Genomic DNA, 12,066 nt, shown 5'->3' on the forward strand with positions numbered 1-12,066 from the left:
ATTATTATGAAAATACCAGAGATGGCTTGAATAACAGAGATAAACTATATTGTCGCAGTCGAGTGTTTATTGTTTTTGTCATTCAAAACGTTTATATGTTCTGTTTACTCAGTTACAGCTATAATAGAGATGCCTTTGTCTATATAAGGGATTTCCTGGAGGGTCATGAGTTCCGCTACTTCTGTGACTGGATATGTGGATTTTCTGTGCGAGGGCGCCCTCTGGCGTCCAGTATGAATGAAACAGACATCATGTCTTTATAGTGCTAATGACCAATCCATTCTATTTTTGGGGGAATTTTTATTTATTTATTTTTTAATAAGTATCGGTTCAGGCACCGGAACCGTTTTAAAAGTATCGATTTGGCACCGGTATTGAAAAAAACAAACAAACGATACCCAACCCTATTGATTATTGGATCTAAAATCAAGCTACAACAACAGTGTGATTGTTTAGGGCTGCTCCTGTTGTCTATTCATTAGCCTGTTCAGTATTGACAGTGTAAGCAGAAAGCATTAATTGCGGAGGTGTCACTTTAAGACCCAGGGAGACAGAATGATGTAATGCCAGTATATTTGCCCTCACTGGAGACTGTCATCGGTCTCTGGGCCGAGCGCCCATTTCGAATGAATCTTCAGGTCGCATTAGGCTGCAGATCAAGCCAAACTACAAATCGGCATGTCTTGTAGCCCAAGTTTTACCCTAAGCGCAGTAGCACCTCCCAGCTTCGCCCGAGATGGAATTATGAATATTTCCTCCGTCAGTGTTTTGTGCTCAGAGGACGAAGCTGGCTTTATTTTTGCAGAGCTTGTCCAGTGTGTGTGAGATGTGTTGGGTTCAGCTGGAGGTTTTGTTCACTTCCCTATGGGGCGATTGCTAGCTGCTGCCATCAGCACAACTGCTGCTTATTAAGCCAGTGTCAGACATGTGGGTTCATATTCTTGGCTCTGACCCCACCCTTTCCTTCTCCATCTGCTTGGACCTTCTTATCTGCAGCCTCATTTGTCTTGCAAACCTGTTATTACCTGCAGCAGGGCTGAAGCTCGCAGTGTGTGTAGGTGTAGCGGTGGTTTCATTGCACTCTGCTTCCACCGCATGGACTCTTTAGCATTGCCCTCGCCGTGTACCTTGGTACGCCCTCCCTTCCACCTGCCTGTGAGCATGATTGGCCGGGCCCGGGGGGAGGCTGGGAAATCACCTGCTCCATTTAGCCAGGTTGCAGTGGTGATGGCGGGCCAGGCGTCCTGCTAGCAGGCCTTTGTGCTGTGCCCGACGCACTAAAACAGTGGGACTCCTGATTAGCGTGAATGGAGTTCTCCAGCATGGGCTCTGCTCTTTATGATCATGGTGATTGTTGTTATTTAGCCCTTCTGTGGGTTAGATCGGCGTACTGCCGTGCTGGAAATCTTTCTGACAGTGCAACAATTATCTGTGATCTGCATGACTCGCACCACAGCAGAAAAGTAGTCCAAAAAATGAATAAATAAAATATGACCACCACCAATCGCCCCCCTTTCCAAAACCCAGTCTTGCTCTTTTTTTCAGTCCCGTTTCAGTCTTTCTATCCATTTCTATCCTTGCCCTTTTCTTTGCTGCTCTTTCACTCGGTCTAGCCCCTGGCCTGAGCCCGGCAGGGAGCCGTGGGGCCGCTGAATGAAGTGGCTTAGCTGAGCCGGCCTCCCTCTTTCACAAGGGTCACCCCAGGGAGTCTCTTCTCGTAAGGGACAGCAGCAGCTGTGGCTGCCCCCTGCCTACACCTCCCAGCCCATAATCCAGCTTGTGTTGAGCTGCATGGGGTGCACGTACATCGAGATATGGAGGGATGGTTCAGGAGGGAGAAAAGAAGAGGTAAAAATGTTCTGTAGTGAGGGCTTATAAGAGAGCACATCTCCTGGAGAAGGTGGCATATTGATATTCCAGTTCTCTGAGAAAGTGCAAGCTCTAGTGACAATAGATACTCTGTCTTTCTGCTCACGTCTCTGTGGAGGCCTGAACTGATGCTCGGTTCTCAAAGCCTTGCATCTTGCATTACAGAATGTGTTCATTTAATCTGGTTAATTATAAATACAATAATATTAGTGCCCACTGAACTATATAGAAATTTTGGGTAACACTTCATTTTACTGTGTCTGTTACACGTTACATGTACTTACTATTATAATAACAATAAATTATACATAATTGCATGCAAGTAACCCTTAACCAAACCCTAATTCACACCCTAACGATACAGTAAGTGCATGTAGTTATTTAATATTACTCAGTACTTAAATGTATACTTACACTGTAACAAGGACTCCTTAAAATAAAGTGTAACCAAATTTTGTAATAAGGCTGCAGTACAACCTTCATGGTTTTGTGGATTTATTCACACAGGACACATTCTTACATCCATAGAACAGATAGACGCATAAACAAATGGAACAGAATTTATAGAGATCTCAAATCGCGTTTTTCGGAGAATAACTACTTAGCAAGATGTGACAGGACTGCCAAAGGTATCTCGTAAAAAATATATTGACTTCAGTTTTCATGTTCAAACATCATGTTCAATGATTTACTTGTCTGCCTTAATGTAATGATGAAATAACTTGGAATAATCTTCAGATTTTTTATAAATATTGATATATAATTGTGATCAAGAAATTAAATATTGCATTCGTTGGATAGCCATATTAATAAGCTACAACCCCAAAGTCTTGTTTGCCCACCGTCAATGAGAAGCGAGCAGCAGCACCATGGGAAGTCTCTTGAATTTTGTGGAGGAAAATCTCTGGCAACAAGCTCCATCTGCCATCTCGAAGAGATTTTTAGATGTTTATTGCATCGTACGACATAACACAAATCCCCGTTTTCGTATTCCTCCCCTGCTCCCAAACAGCATCCATTAGAAGGGGCTGCTCAGCGACAGTCCATCTCAGCATGCACTGTCCTCTGCTTTCCTCTAAGTGAGGTATTTTTGCGAAATCATTACACCAGTGGGTCAGTCTGATATATGATATCATTACAAGCCCCTGTAAATACACCCTCATTTTTTTCTTTCATTCTGTGAACGGGAGGCAAATGTAGCACATGATCAATGCTCAGTGAGAGAAAAGAGACTCTCTGAGGGAGACGCCTATTGACTCGTTGCGTGTAAGCCTTCCCTGCATATACATTTGCTTCATCAGAAATATTCATTCGTTCTGGGCAGTGGAAATGAGGCTCCACAGCATCGCCCCCTATGATACCAAATGAACAGGAAAATGGGAGCTCTGTGGTTAGATTTTTATTTTATTACATTTTTTGTTGATTTTGTCTCTGGAGACAGGATTTGGATCTCGCTTCAAAATGTGTATCTGTCTGTGGGCGGTCATTATTTGAGAATTGTGGGGGATATTAAAAAGACAACTCGGCTGTAGTTCGGCATTGGCATCATTTGGCATGCGCTAAAGGGCTGGGAAGACTTTATTCGTGTAAACTAATATCAGTCGGAGAATAATTTTCAGCTAATACTCAATACATTGACATGTAAGACATTTCAGTTGCAATTTTTTGAGCGTAAATCGCCAATCCTCTGCAACAGCAGTTTTGATAATTGCATGTAATTGGACTTCTTAAGAAGTTCTTCTTTAAAGTTTTGTGAAGGAAAGCTTTAAAAAGCTAGCCTGTGTTGTGATGTTAATCTTACCGCGTGCCCATTAGTGCTGCGAAGCTCAAAGATACGGCTGGAAAAGAAATGAATTAAGCTCTCTAAATTTAAGCTAGCTTTCCATCAGTTTTAATGCCCCCACTCACTAATGAAGAAATGTGCAATAATTGGTGCAGGTAGTTTTTGCCAGCACCTTCTGTTGTGAATTAGCACGTCAGAGTTGGAAACAGGTAGGAGTGAATCAACAGTCACTTTAAATGGGCGTTCACTCCTCTCACACTTCTATCTCACTTCTCTCTCTTCCTTTAGCAAGTCTGTTCACACCTGCACGAGGGCACAGGCCTAAATTACCTCCTGTCTTAGTTATAATTAACTACGGTGTCTTGTTTGATGTTTGAATAGAGTTGTCTGAAATTGGCGCTAATTTGCATCTAATTACGCAGAGATACTGAGACATGTTTGCCATCTCCATCAGCATCACTTTACGAGACACAATCGTGCATTTCTAATGACTCATGACACTGTGTCACATTTCTAAACGTGGTTATGGCTATTGAGTGAATGGGTCAGGCCTTGTGCTGTATTAATTTTTTCTCTGCAAAAAAAGCCCTGCTGTTTAAGTCTAATAGAAAAGTCACACTGTTGATTTCCCTGCATCATTGGGCAGCACTTTAAAATACAATTCAGTTAAATACAACCCTTACTGTTCTGCTAAGTAAAGCACCATGACCAGTGCAAGGTCTTAACATGAAAAAAAAGATCGTTTTTTATTAATATTAAGGCATATTAAGAATCCGAAGTCCATTAAATCTTCGACAATGTCCTCTGAGTAGTTAGAAAATCAATAGCCCATTATGCCTTGTTACATGTCATCTGATTCATCTACAGGTTTGGCAGTAACAATATCTGTATTTACCGGTGAAACATTGCACTAATAGACCGTCACACCACATTACAGAAGACTCTAATTTAATCTGCGCAGGTGTGGGTGTATGTAAGTATTTTACGGCCCTCTTTGTGCCCAGATTATTTCAACAATCTAAGCTAAATTGTTTTTCACCACCCATTTACTTCAAGATTGATATGAAGCAGATTTCGCATTGTTTTCTGAAGGCAGGGATTGTGTTTTTGCCCAGGCCTCTGTGAAGACCACGCACTGATGCCACACCAGCCATGGCACAAGCAGCTGTTGTGTTGCTGAGCCATCTGTGACTCTCCTACTAGCGGCATATTAATCTACAACACTAAACTAGCCTGCCCTTGAAGGGAATTTAAACTAAATTTCTATCTGCCCTTTAGATAAATCTCACGAGTGTGTATGTCCGTGTCGTATATCGAACCTTTCCCATGCACTAAAAGCCATCTTCCTATTATTGGTTTAGGAAAAAAATGAATTAGTATCGGAAAACCCAGCAGTCTCTTTACCACAGCCTCAAAGTCACTTGACCCCTCGTGACCTCCAAGGTCACACCCTGTCCTACATTTGGCTTTTGGGCCTGTCAGCATGGAGTCGGGCCTGGAAGCAAAGTGACATGTCCTCTGATTGATGCTGACCCCTTATTGAACTCGCACCCCACGCAGACCAATGTCCACAGGGGACGGCTATGGGGTTTTGACCACCAATACCTATCAAAGTCACACACAGCATACACATGCTTTTCACAGGTTTTTGATCGGCGTTTGTTTTTGTCCAAGTAGAGTGTGCTGTAGTTCCCTTCTCAGGGAGCACAACTGGGTGTTTTTTTTTTTTGTGATACGGCCTACTGGGCTATGGGGGCCGGGGAATTTAAGCAACAGCTCTGCCAGGCCATAAATAAGTATCAGGTATAATATCTATCTGTGTGTATTAAGGAACGAAAGACAGCAAGACACAGAAAGATGAGTTGCAACTGTGGTAGAAAGTTCAAACAGGGGCTTAAGAGCGCTGGCGGGGTGCTGTATTCACCGGGGGCTGCTGGGACTGGCACGGTGTGAGCAAATAGCCTTCTCTTTTCCACGGCCTGCTCTGCAGGGGCATCAGTGGGAATTTGAGAATGAGGCTGAGAGAGTGAAAAAGAAAGAGCATGTAATAGAGGACGGTCCCACTGTACATGCGTGACCCGCATTAGCATACCCACCTGTCGTTGTCCCTTGACGAATCCCCATCAGCTGTCAGTCATTCCCCACTTCTCCTCATCGACCGTGTCAATCTCCCCCCTCTGCCGCTACGAAGCACTGTCACCGCGGAGTGGACTGTTTACCTCATTACTCAACTTTCTCGGAGATGGTAAACAGCTGGCATAGGCAGGCATACGGGCAAATAAGCAAGCAAACAGGAATAAAAATGTAAAGTTAAGTGCAGTACCTGGGGACAGAAGAGAGGAGAAAGCACCCCGGGCGGATTAGCGGATGGTAGGATCTGTTTCTCTGCGGTGACAGGCCCTCACACTTCACTGACTGATGGATATACTCGTCCGCGCTCTGCAACTATGCTTAATTTGCAACTTAATGATCTGGCGGCCTGCTCCGTACAGAAACTCTGCGCAGTGCTAAAGTCAAGCTTAGCAGGTTGCGCATGTGTTCAACAGTGGCGTCCTTTTTATGGTAAGCAGAAACTGCACTGGTATGGCCCAGCGAGCTTATCCATAGAGCTTTGAACACGACGAACAATAGAACGAAAAATTGTTTTTATTTTTTATCCTTCTTTCCCGCTCACCCCGCAAACAAGTGCAATCTGCATTGTAATGCAAAGGCAAGTGGAGCGGAGAGGCACGGGGAAAACACAATTTAAAAAAGCACAATGAGAAACAAGTCTACTGTCAAACCTTATACACGTGTGCATGCAGAGCGATGAGGGCGTTTAGAATTAGATTACAGCGATCATTAAAGAGAGCAATTGTTGAGTCACGCTTACTGTGATGTGTCGTGGCCACTCCGAGCTCTCCACGTGCACGGCTTTAATGAGTCCTTTGTTTAAAGCAGGCATTGATCACCGTCTTCATAACCCTTTCCTTGCGGAGAAGCCCTTTTGAGAGGAATATTAACAGTTTAACCAAATGCAGAATAGTTTACAGTGAGCTGTCGTATATTAATGGCTGTTTGGCTATTCGTCTTTCAGTTACTGCTGTGTGTATATGCGTGCATCTCCAAGGTGTCTCGTTACAGATCCCTTCAGATGTGAAGATGAAGTGTAGGATCATCTAACATGTGTGTCTGGGTAAATAGACAAGCTAACAGAAACACTCACATTCACTAAGAACATGCCATAGACTTATATCTAAGACACACTATACTTCTAAAAGTAAACTTGCAGTTGTCTTTAGGAATCTTTTTTTTTTCATGGATGTTAACAAAGGAAGATTTTGTTATTTTGTCAACTAGCATCTGCGGAATTACACTAGCGTTCAAAAATTTGGGGTCAGCAATGTTTTTTTTTTGTAAGAAGTTAATACTTTCATTTAGCAAGGATGCATTAAATTGATCAAAAGTGACAGTAAATGCATTTATAATGTTACAAAAGATTTCTATTACAAATAAATGCTATTTTGAACTTTCTATTCCTCAAAAAAAAATCCTGAAAAAGATTACCTGGTTTCCACAAGAATATTAAGCAGCGTAACTGTTTTGTGAGTGAATGATGAATAATTATGTGATAATGAAGACTGAAGTAATGGCTGCTGAAAATTCAGCTGTGTATCACAGGAGTAAATTACACCTTAAAACATTTTAAAATGTTTTAAAATTTTAATTTTAATAACATTTTAATAATACTACACAATATTACTGTTTTTACTGATTCAAAATCTTACCGACCCCAGACTTTTGAACTGTAGTAGATGACAACACATACACACACACTCACATAGATAGTCTATATGCAAGAATGTGTAGAAAAAGTTCATTTGGTGCCTTCAGTCTGTACATTTCTGCACATAGAACGTTGATAATCCATTTGATCAGATAAATGCCTGACAGAATATATTTAGTTATGGACTTTATCACTCTTTTAAATTGCCACTTGTGTTTTAGCAAATAATTAGAAAGTTGATATAATATACCACATTCCTTCATGCAAGTAGAGCCAGTAGAACCCCAAGACCCAGCCGTCCAGAACAATACTTTATTATTTAGTAACGGCCTGTGCAAAATACTTGTCAGAAAGCTAAAAAATAGTTCTTCTGCATCGAAATGTAGTGGAACTCGGTCTCTCTCTCAGTGGAGTAGAAAGGCTAATGGCCTCTCCTGAAACATGCCCAGAGGGGGTGATCATAAAGTCATGCATTTATGCACAAATATGTTCTGTTCACACCGGACCCGCTCCCAGCCATGCTCCTAAATCAAACAAAATAGCCCTCAAACTTTCACTTGTGCTTTTTATTATGGGCCACTGGACTCTGGAAGTACTTGAGTTCTCTCTTCTTGTTTTGCATGATTCTGCTATTTTTGCACCAGTGAAATGGCTGACAGTGTAATTGGTGACAATTGTGGTTGTTATAATTACAATTAGTTGCTGGGCTTTCAACGCAGGGTGCATGTGCACAAATAGAGGCTTGTTTTGCTAATTGTAAAGAACCTTTTGTGTGAGGAAAAATACTGGATTGTAGTCTGAATTGATTGTATGCAGATACATGTTTTAAAGAGAGTTTATAAAAGAATAGCAGGACTGAAAATTTAGAAGGAAAGAACTGTGTCAAGGTGGGCTTTCTTGTTCCCTCTCAACAGCCCGGGGAGTCTGTGTTTGTGTTGAAGGTGTGTGTGTGTGTGCGCGCGCATTCAGGGGGGTGACTGGAGAAAGAACAGTTCTTTTGGCTTCCAAATGGTTAATGCAGCCCAAAAGCCCCTCCTATTCCCTCCCACCTCTACCGCTGTCTCCTCCCCCCAAGTTTCAGATAGACAGAGGCTCGGCCAATAGCATGTGCCGGGACCAGCCATGCGTGACGGGGGCTCCATCGAGGACTGCGAACTTCCCAGTGCATCAGCAGCCTCTGCGATCAGCACAGCCTCCGCTTGAGTGAGAGAGAGACAGAGATAGAAAGCAGCAACAGCGTAGAGTGTTAGAAAGAGAGCTCTAATCAGAACGCATGATGCTTCTTTAACCTCTCTGTGACCGATCGTGTCTGTTTTGTCAGCTGTCATCCTGCGTTTTTCATCTTTGTTTTTCAGTTTTTTTTTTCCACCTTGAGTTTCGCTCTTCAGTGGGAACATCGGAACGCCGATCTTATACGTGCCGTGCGCAGGTCTGGCTGCCGTGCATGTGTGTGTGTGAGCGGCTGTGTGCGTGTGTGTGTGTGTGTGTGTATGCGGAATGGGAAGAGGACGTTAAGTATTCTGAGCTGAGTCTTGATGACCCTCTACAGCCCTGGAGTGGGGGGTTCATTTTAACCCTTCAGGTCATCGCTGGAGGAGCCCTGACCAAGGTAACATCTGAACACCACCCCCTTCTCCCCCCGTCAATGCATGCTCCTAGATTCAACTGTTCCGCTGTCCGATTCTTGTTGCGCGCACTGCTTCCCTCTCACTCTTGTCCGATTTCTCTTTTCATTCATTTTGTCTTTATCTTCACGGTCTGGGTGTGTGTTTGAGTGCATGTGTTTGGGAGATCTTTTAGTGGCTAATGAATCTATTGCAGTTCTGTAATTTGAATTGTTTGAGTACAAAAATCAGCTAGTTTGAATTAAACAGAAACACTAAGACACAAACTCCAATGCATTTTTTTATTATTGAATATTATTTTTTTCTTTTTTTTTAAAACAACACTATTTGCACTCAAATTTAATAGGGACAAGGCAGACAACAAGGCAGTGCAGCATTTCTGAAAATCACTACGTCCTCTGTAAGCCTCCCCTGATCGGGATGCTTCAGAACACTCATAATTAGCCGATTCGTTTACATGCTTTTTCGTCTTATTTTCTCTCTCAGTTAATTTTTGATTAGCTTGGAGGAGGACAAACGGAGAGCAGTGGCTTCTGCGACTGCCACTTGCCGCCGCTCTACAATAGACATTTACAGTCCAGCTAATTGGAAACAGCTTCAGCGTGGAATTTCTCACACGCTCTGCTACCTTTTCAATTGAATCGCTCGCGCTGTCCGCTCCCCCGGCCCACTTGATGGATGGTGATGGATCCGATATCCACACCCTTCTGAAAAGTGTAATTACGGGTGTTGGTCAGAATAGCTTTTGATCGATGTGCGGATATGTGCAGGATAGTCATTTAGTTAAGACTCTTGAGTGTGTCACCACTTTTTTGACTCTCTGTTTGTTTTTCCAATTGAGGTGGAAGTGAGTTGCAAATGTGTGTGTGAGAGTGTGTTTCCTTGCACATTCGTCTGGCTGAATTTCTCCTTCCTTTTTCATAACGTCAGATGATTTTCAGTTGTGGGGCTTCACACGTAAGTAAGGAATGAAGAGGAAAAAGTGGTCCGCTGTGTGTATCAAATGCAGCACAGAGCTTGTGACCCCTGCGCCATTAGGAATAAACTGTCAGATTGGCTATTGAGTCTAGGCCATGTGCGGAAGTGTTTAATGTCCCTTTTGCAGCATGCGTTAGTGTATGGTTCCACTTTAAACCCTGTATCACGCTCACATTTGATTTATGATCATGCTCGTCTCCTTTGATTCCGAACAGAAAACCGATTTCAGAGCGAAAGGAAATGAATGGTTTGATTGTTTTTTTTTTTCAAGAGAGAAAAATAACAAAAGAAAAAAGGAAAAAGCCATCTTCCCTTTCTGTACCTCCACCTTCACTTCATACTCCCGTGTCTCCCTATTTCTCTCTCTGTCTCTTACAAATGGGGTGAGATCTCCTAGCAACCAGAGCCCCTTTTTGCTTTGTGTGATATATGTTCAGTGTGTGCAGTAATCTTGCTGATGGAGTGCATTACTGGAGATGGTGCTATTACTCAAAGAATAAAAGTTTCAATTACCTTTGATACCAGCCAGTAATATAGGCTGATTTACTGTGCTATAAAACAAGCCAGGTCACATTTTCTTATCCGTATATTTTTTTGTTTTATTATTTTTTATTACGTGATGATGATGATGATGAAGGGTGTTTTGGACGCCTTAGGTGGGAAGCGGATCGGGTCATTGGGAGCCGGTTTGAGCGAGCTTGTCTCTCGGTTGCTCATTTAAACATTACCAAGCCTCATATTTAATTCATGCAGGGAAAAATTGGTTTGGGTTGGGGCTGCGCATGTGGCGCTTTAAATGGAAAAGCGAAAAAGTGAGAGAAAATGTTGCGGTTCACGGCCCTCCGTCTGCCATCGCCGGCCTTCTTTAAGATTTCTTCAGAAATATCTTTCTCTCATTAAAAAGGGGAGAAAAATATGAATGAAACTGAAATGAATTGCAACATGTGGGATGTGCAAGAAAGAGAGGGAGTGATTGACATTTTTCACACCAGCTCCTCTTTCGTTAGTAAAGCACCCCATTCTTTTTCCTTCTTTTTTTTTTTCTTTTGCCTCTTAATATCTCTTAGAGCTGTCAGTTTGATTTTTTTATCATTTTCTTCGTGCTTATTTTGTATCTGTGAGAAACAATAGAATTGATTTAAAAAGTAAAAAATGTAAAGTGAGAAGAAGATGGAATGAAAGATACTCTGCAATGGAGAAAGATACACAGCATCGTTTACAAAGATAAAAGATAGTGACCGAGACGTTTAGATTGAGATAAATGAAGAGCAAGAAGAATAAAAAAGAGAGGCTGATGAGGGACGAGGTATGTGTGGAATAAGCGAGTCTTATCTAGATCGGTGTCTATATGGGAACGCTCTCCATACAGCTGTCATGAAGAAGAAACATCTAGAAACAGTCAGGTCCTTCTGGACAGCAGAAAGGCTGAGGCTCTAACCACTGTAAACCCAGATAACATCCCAGACACTATTGATCTGTTTTATTTTCTCATCACAACTCTTATTTTATCACAGCCATCCACTCTGATAACAGAGACCGAACCTACACACACACACATACTCACAAACACACTGAAATTGGGTTATGGCAGTTTTGGAATTACTGATGTGGCAGTCTTCACCTTCATATTTATTATTTACTAAAAATCCAAAAGTAAGTACACACACTGATAAATTTGTAGCGACTACATGAGACATTGCCCTTAAATGTTCTTTTGCTTAAATGAGTTCTCTGAGCTCTGAGCTGAGAATGGGTTCTCTTTAGAATTTCATGCAGTTTAATATCATCGTCTTAATTTAAAAAATACTTTCAGATTTATTTAAAATAAACATGCTTTGTACAGAAATTGTTTTCCAGATTTGCATGTATTTTTACTTTACAACTATAACAGCCAATTTGTATTTTGTTGTTGTTGTTGTTTTGTTTTGTTTTAAATTAGTGTGCTTATATATTTTCTTCTCAATTTAAAAAAAATATATATTTTTGAATAATTGTATAATTAATCTGTGTAAAATTATAAAATCATTTTATTTTAGTTTCATTTG

At 41.7% G+C, this 12,066-nt stretch overlaps 1 protein-coding gene across 7 annotated transcripts in view; it reads left to right on the top strand.

Annotated features, from left to right (window-relative positions):
• The window catches only part of tenm3 (teneurin transmembrane protein 3), a 297,565-nt gene that overhangs the window by 114,968 nt on the left and 170,531 nt on the right, over positions 1-12,066 (top strand). Inside the window, exon 1 of one of the 7 annotated variants that reach the window (XM_016463828.1) lies at positions 8,626-9,027. The exons of the other annotated variants lie outside the window; for them this stretch is intronic. The gene's annotated coding sequence lies outside the window, so the exon portion shown is untranslated. Of the gene's footprint in view, positions 1-8,625; positions 9,028-12,066 lie in introns of those variants that run through there. 7 annotated transcript variants of the gene reach the window in all.

This window comes from Sinocyclocheilus anshuiensis, unplaced genomic scaffold, assembly GCF_001515605.1.
Source record: "Sinocyclocheilus anshuiensis isolate Anshui unplaced genomic scaffold, SAMN03320099.WGS_v1.1 scaffold145, whole genome shotgun sequence".
In the NCBI taxonomy this organism is placed as follows: Eukaryota; Metazoa; Chordata; class Actinopteri; order Cypriniformes; family Cyprinidae; genus Sinocyclocheilus; species Sinocyclocheilus anshuiensis.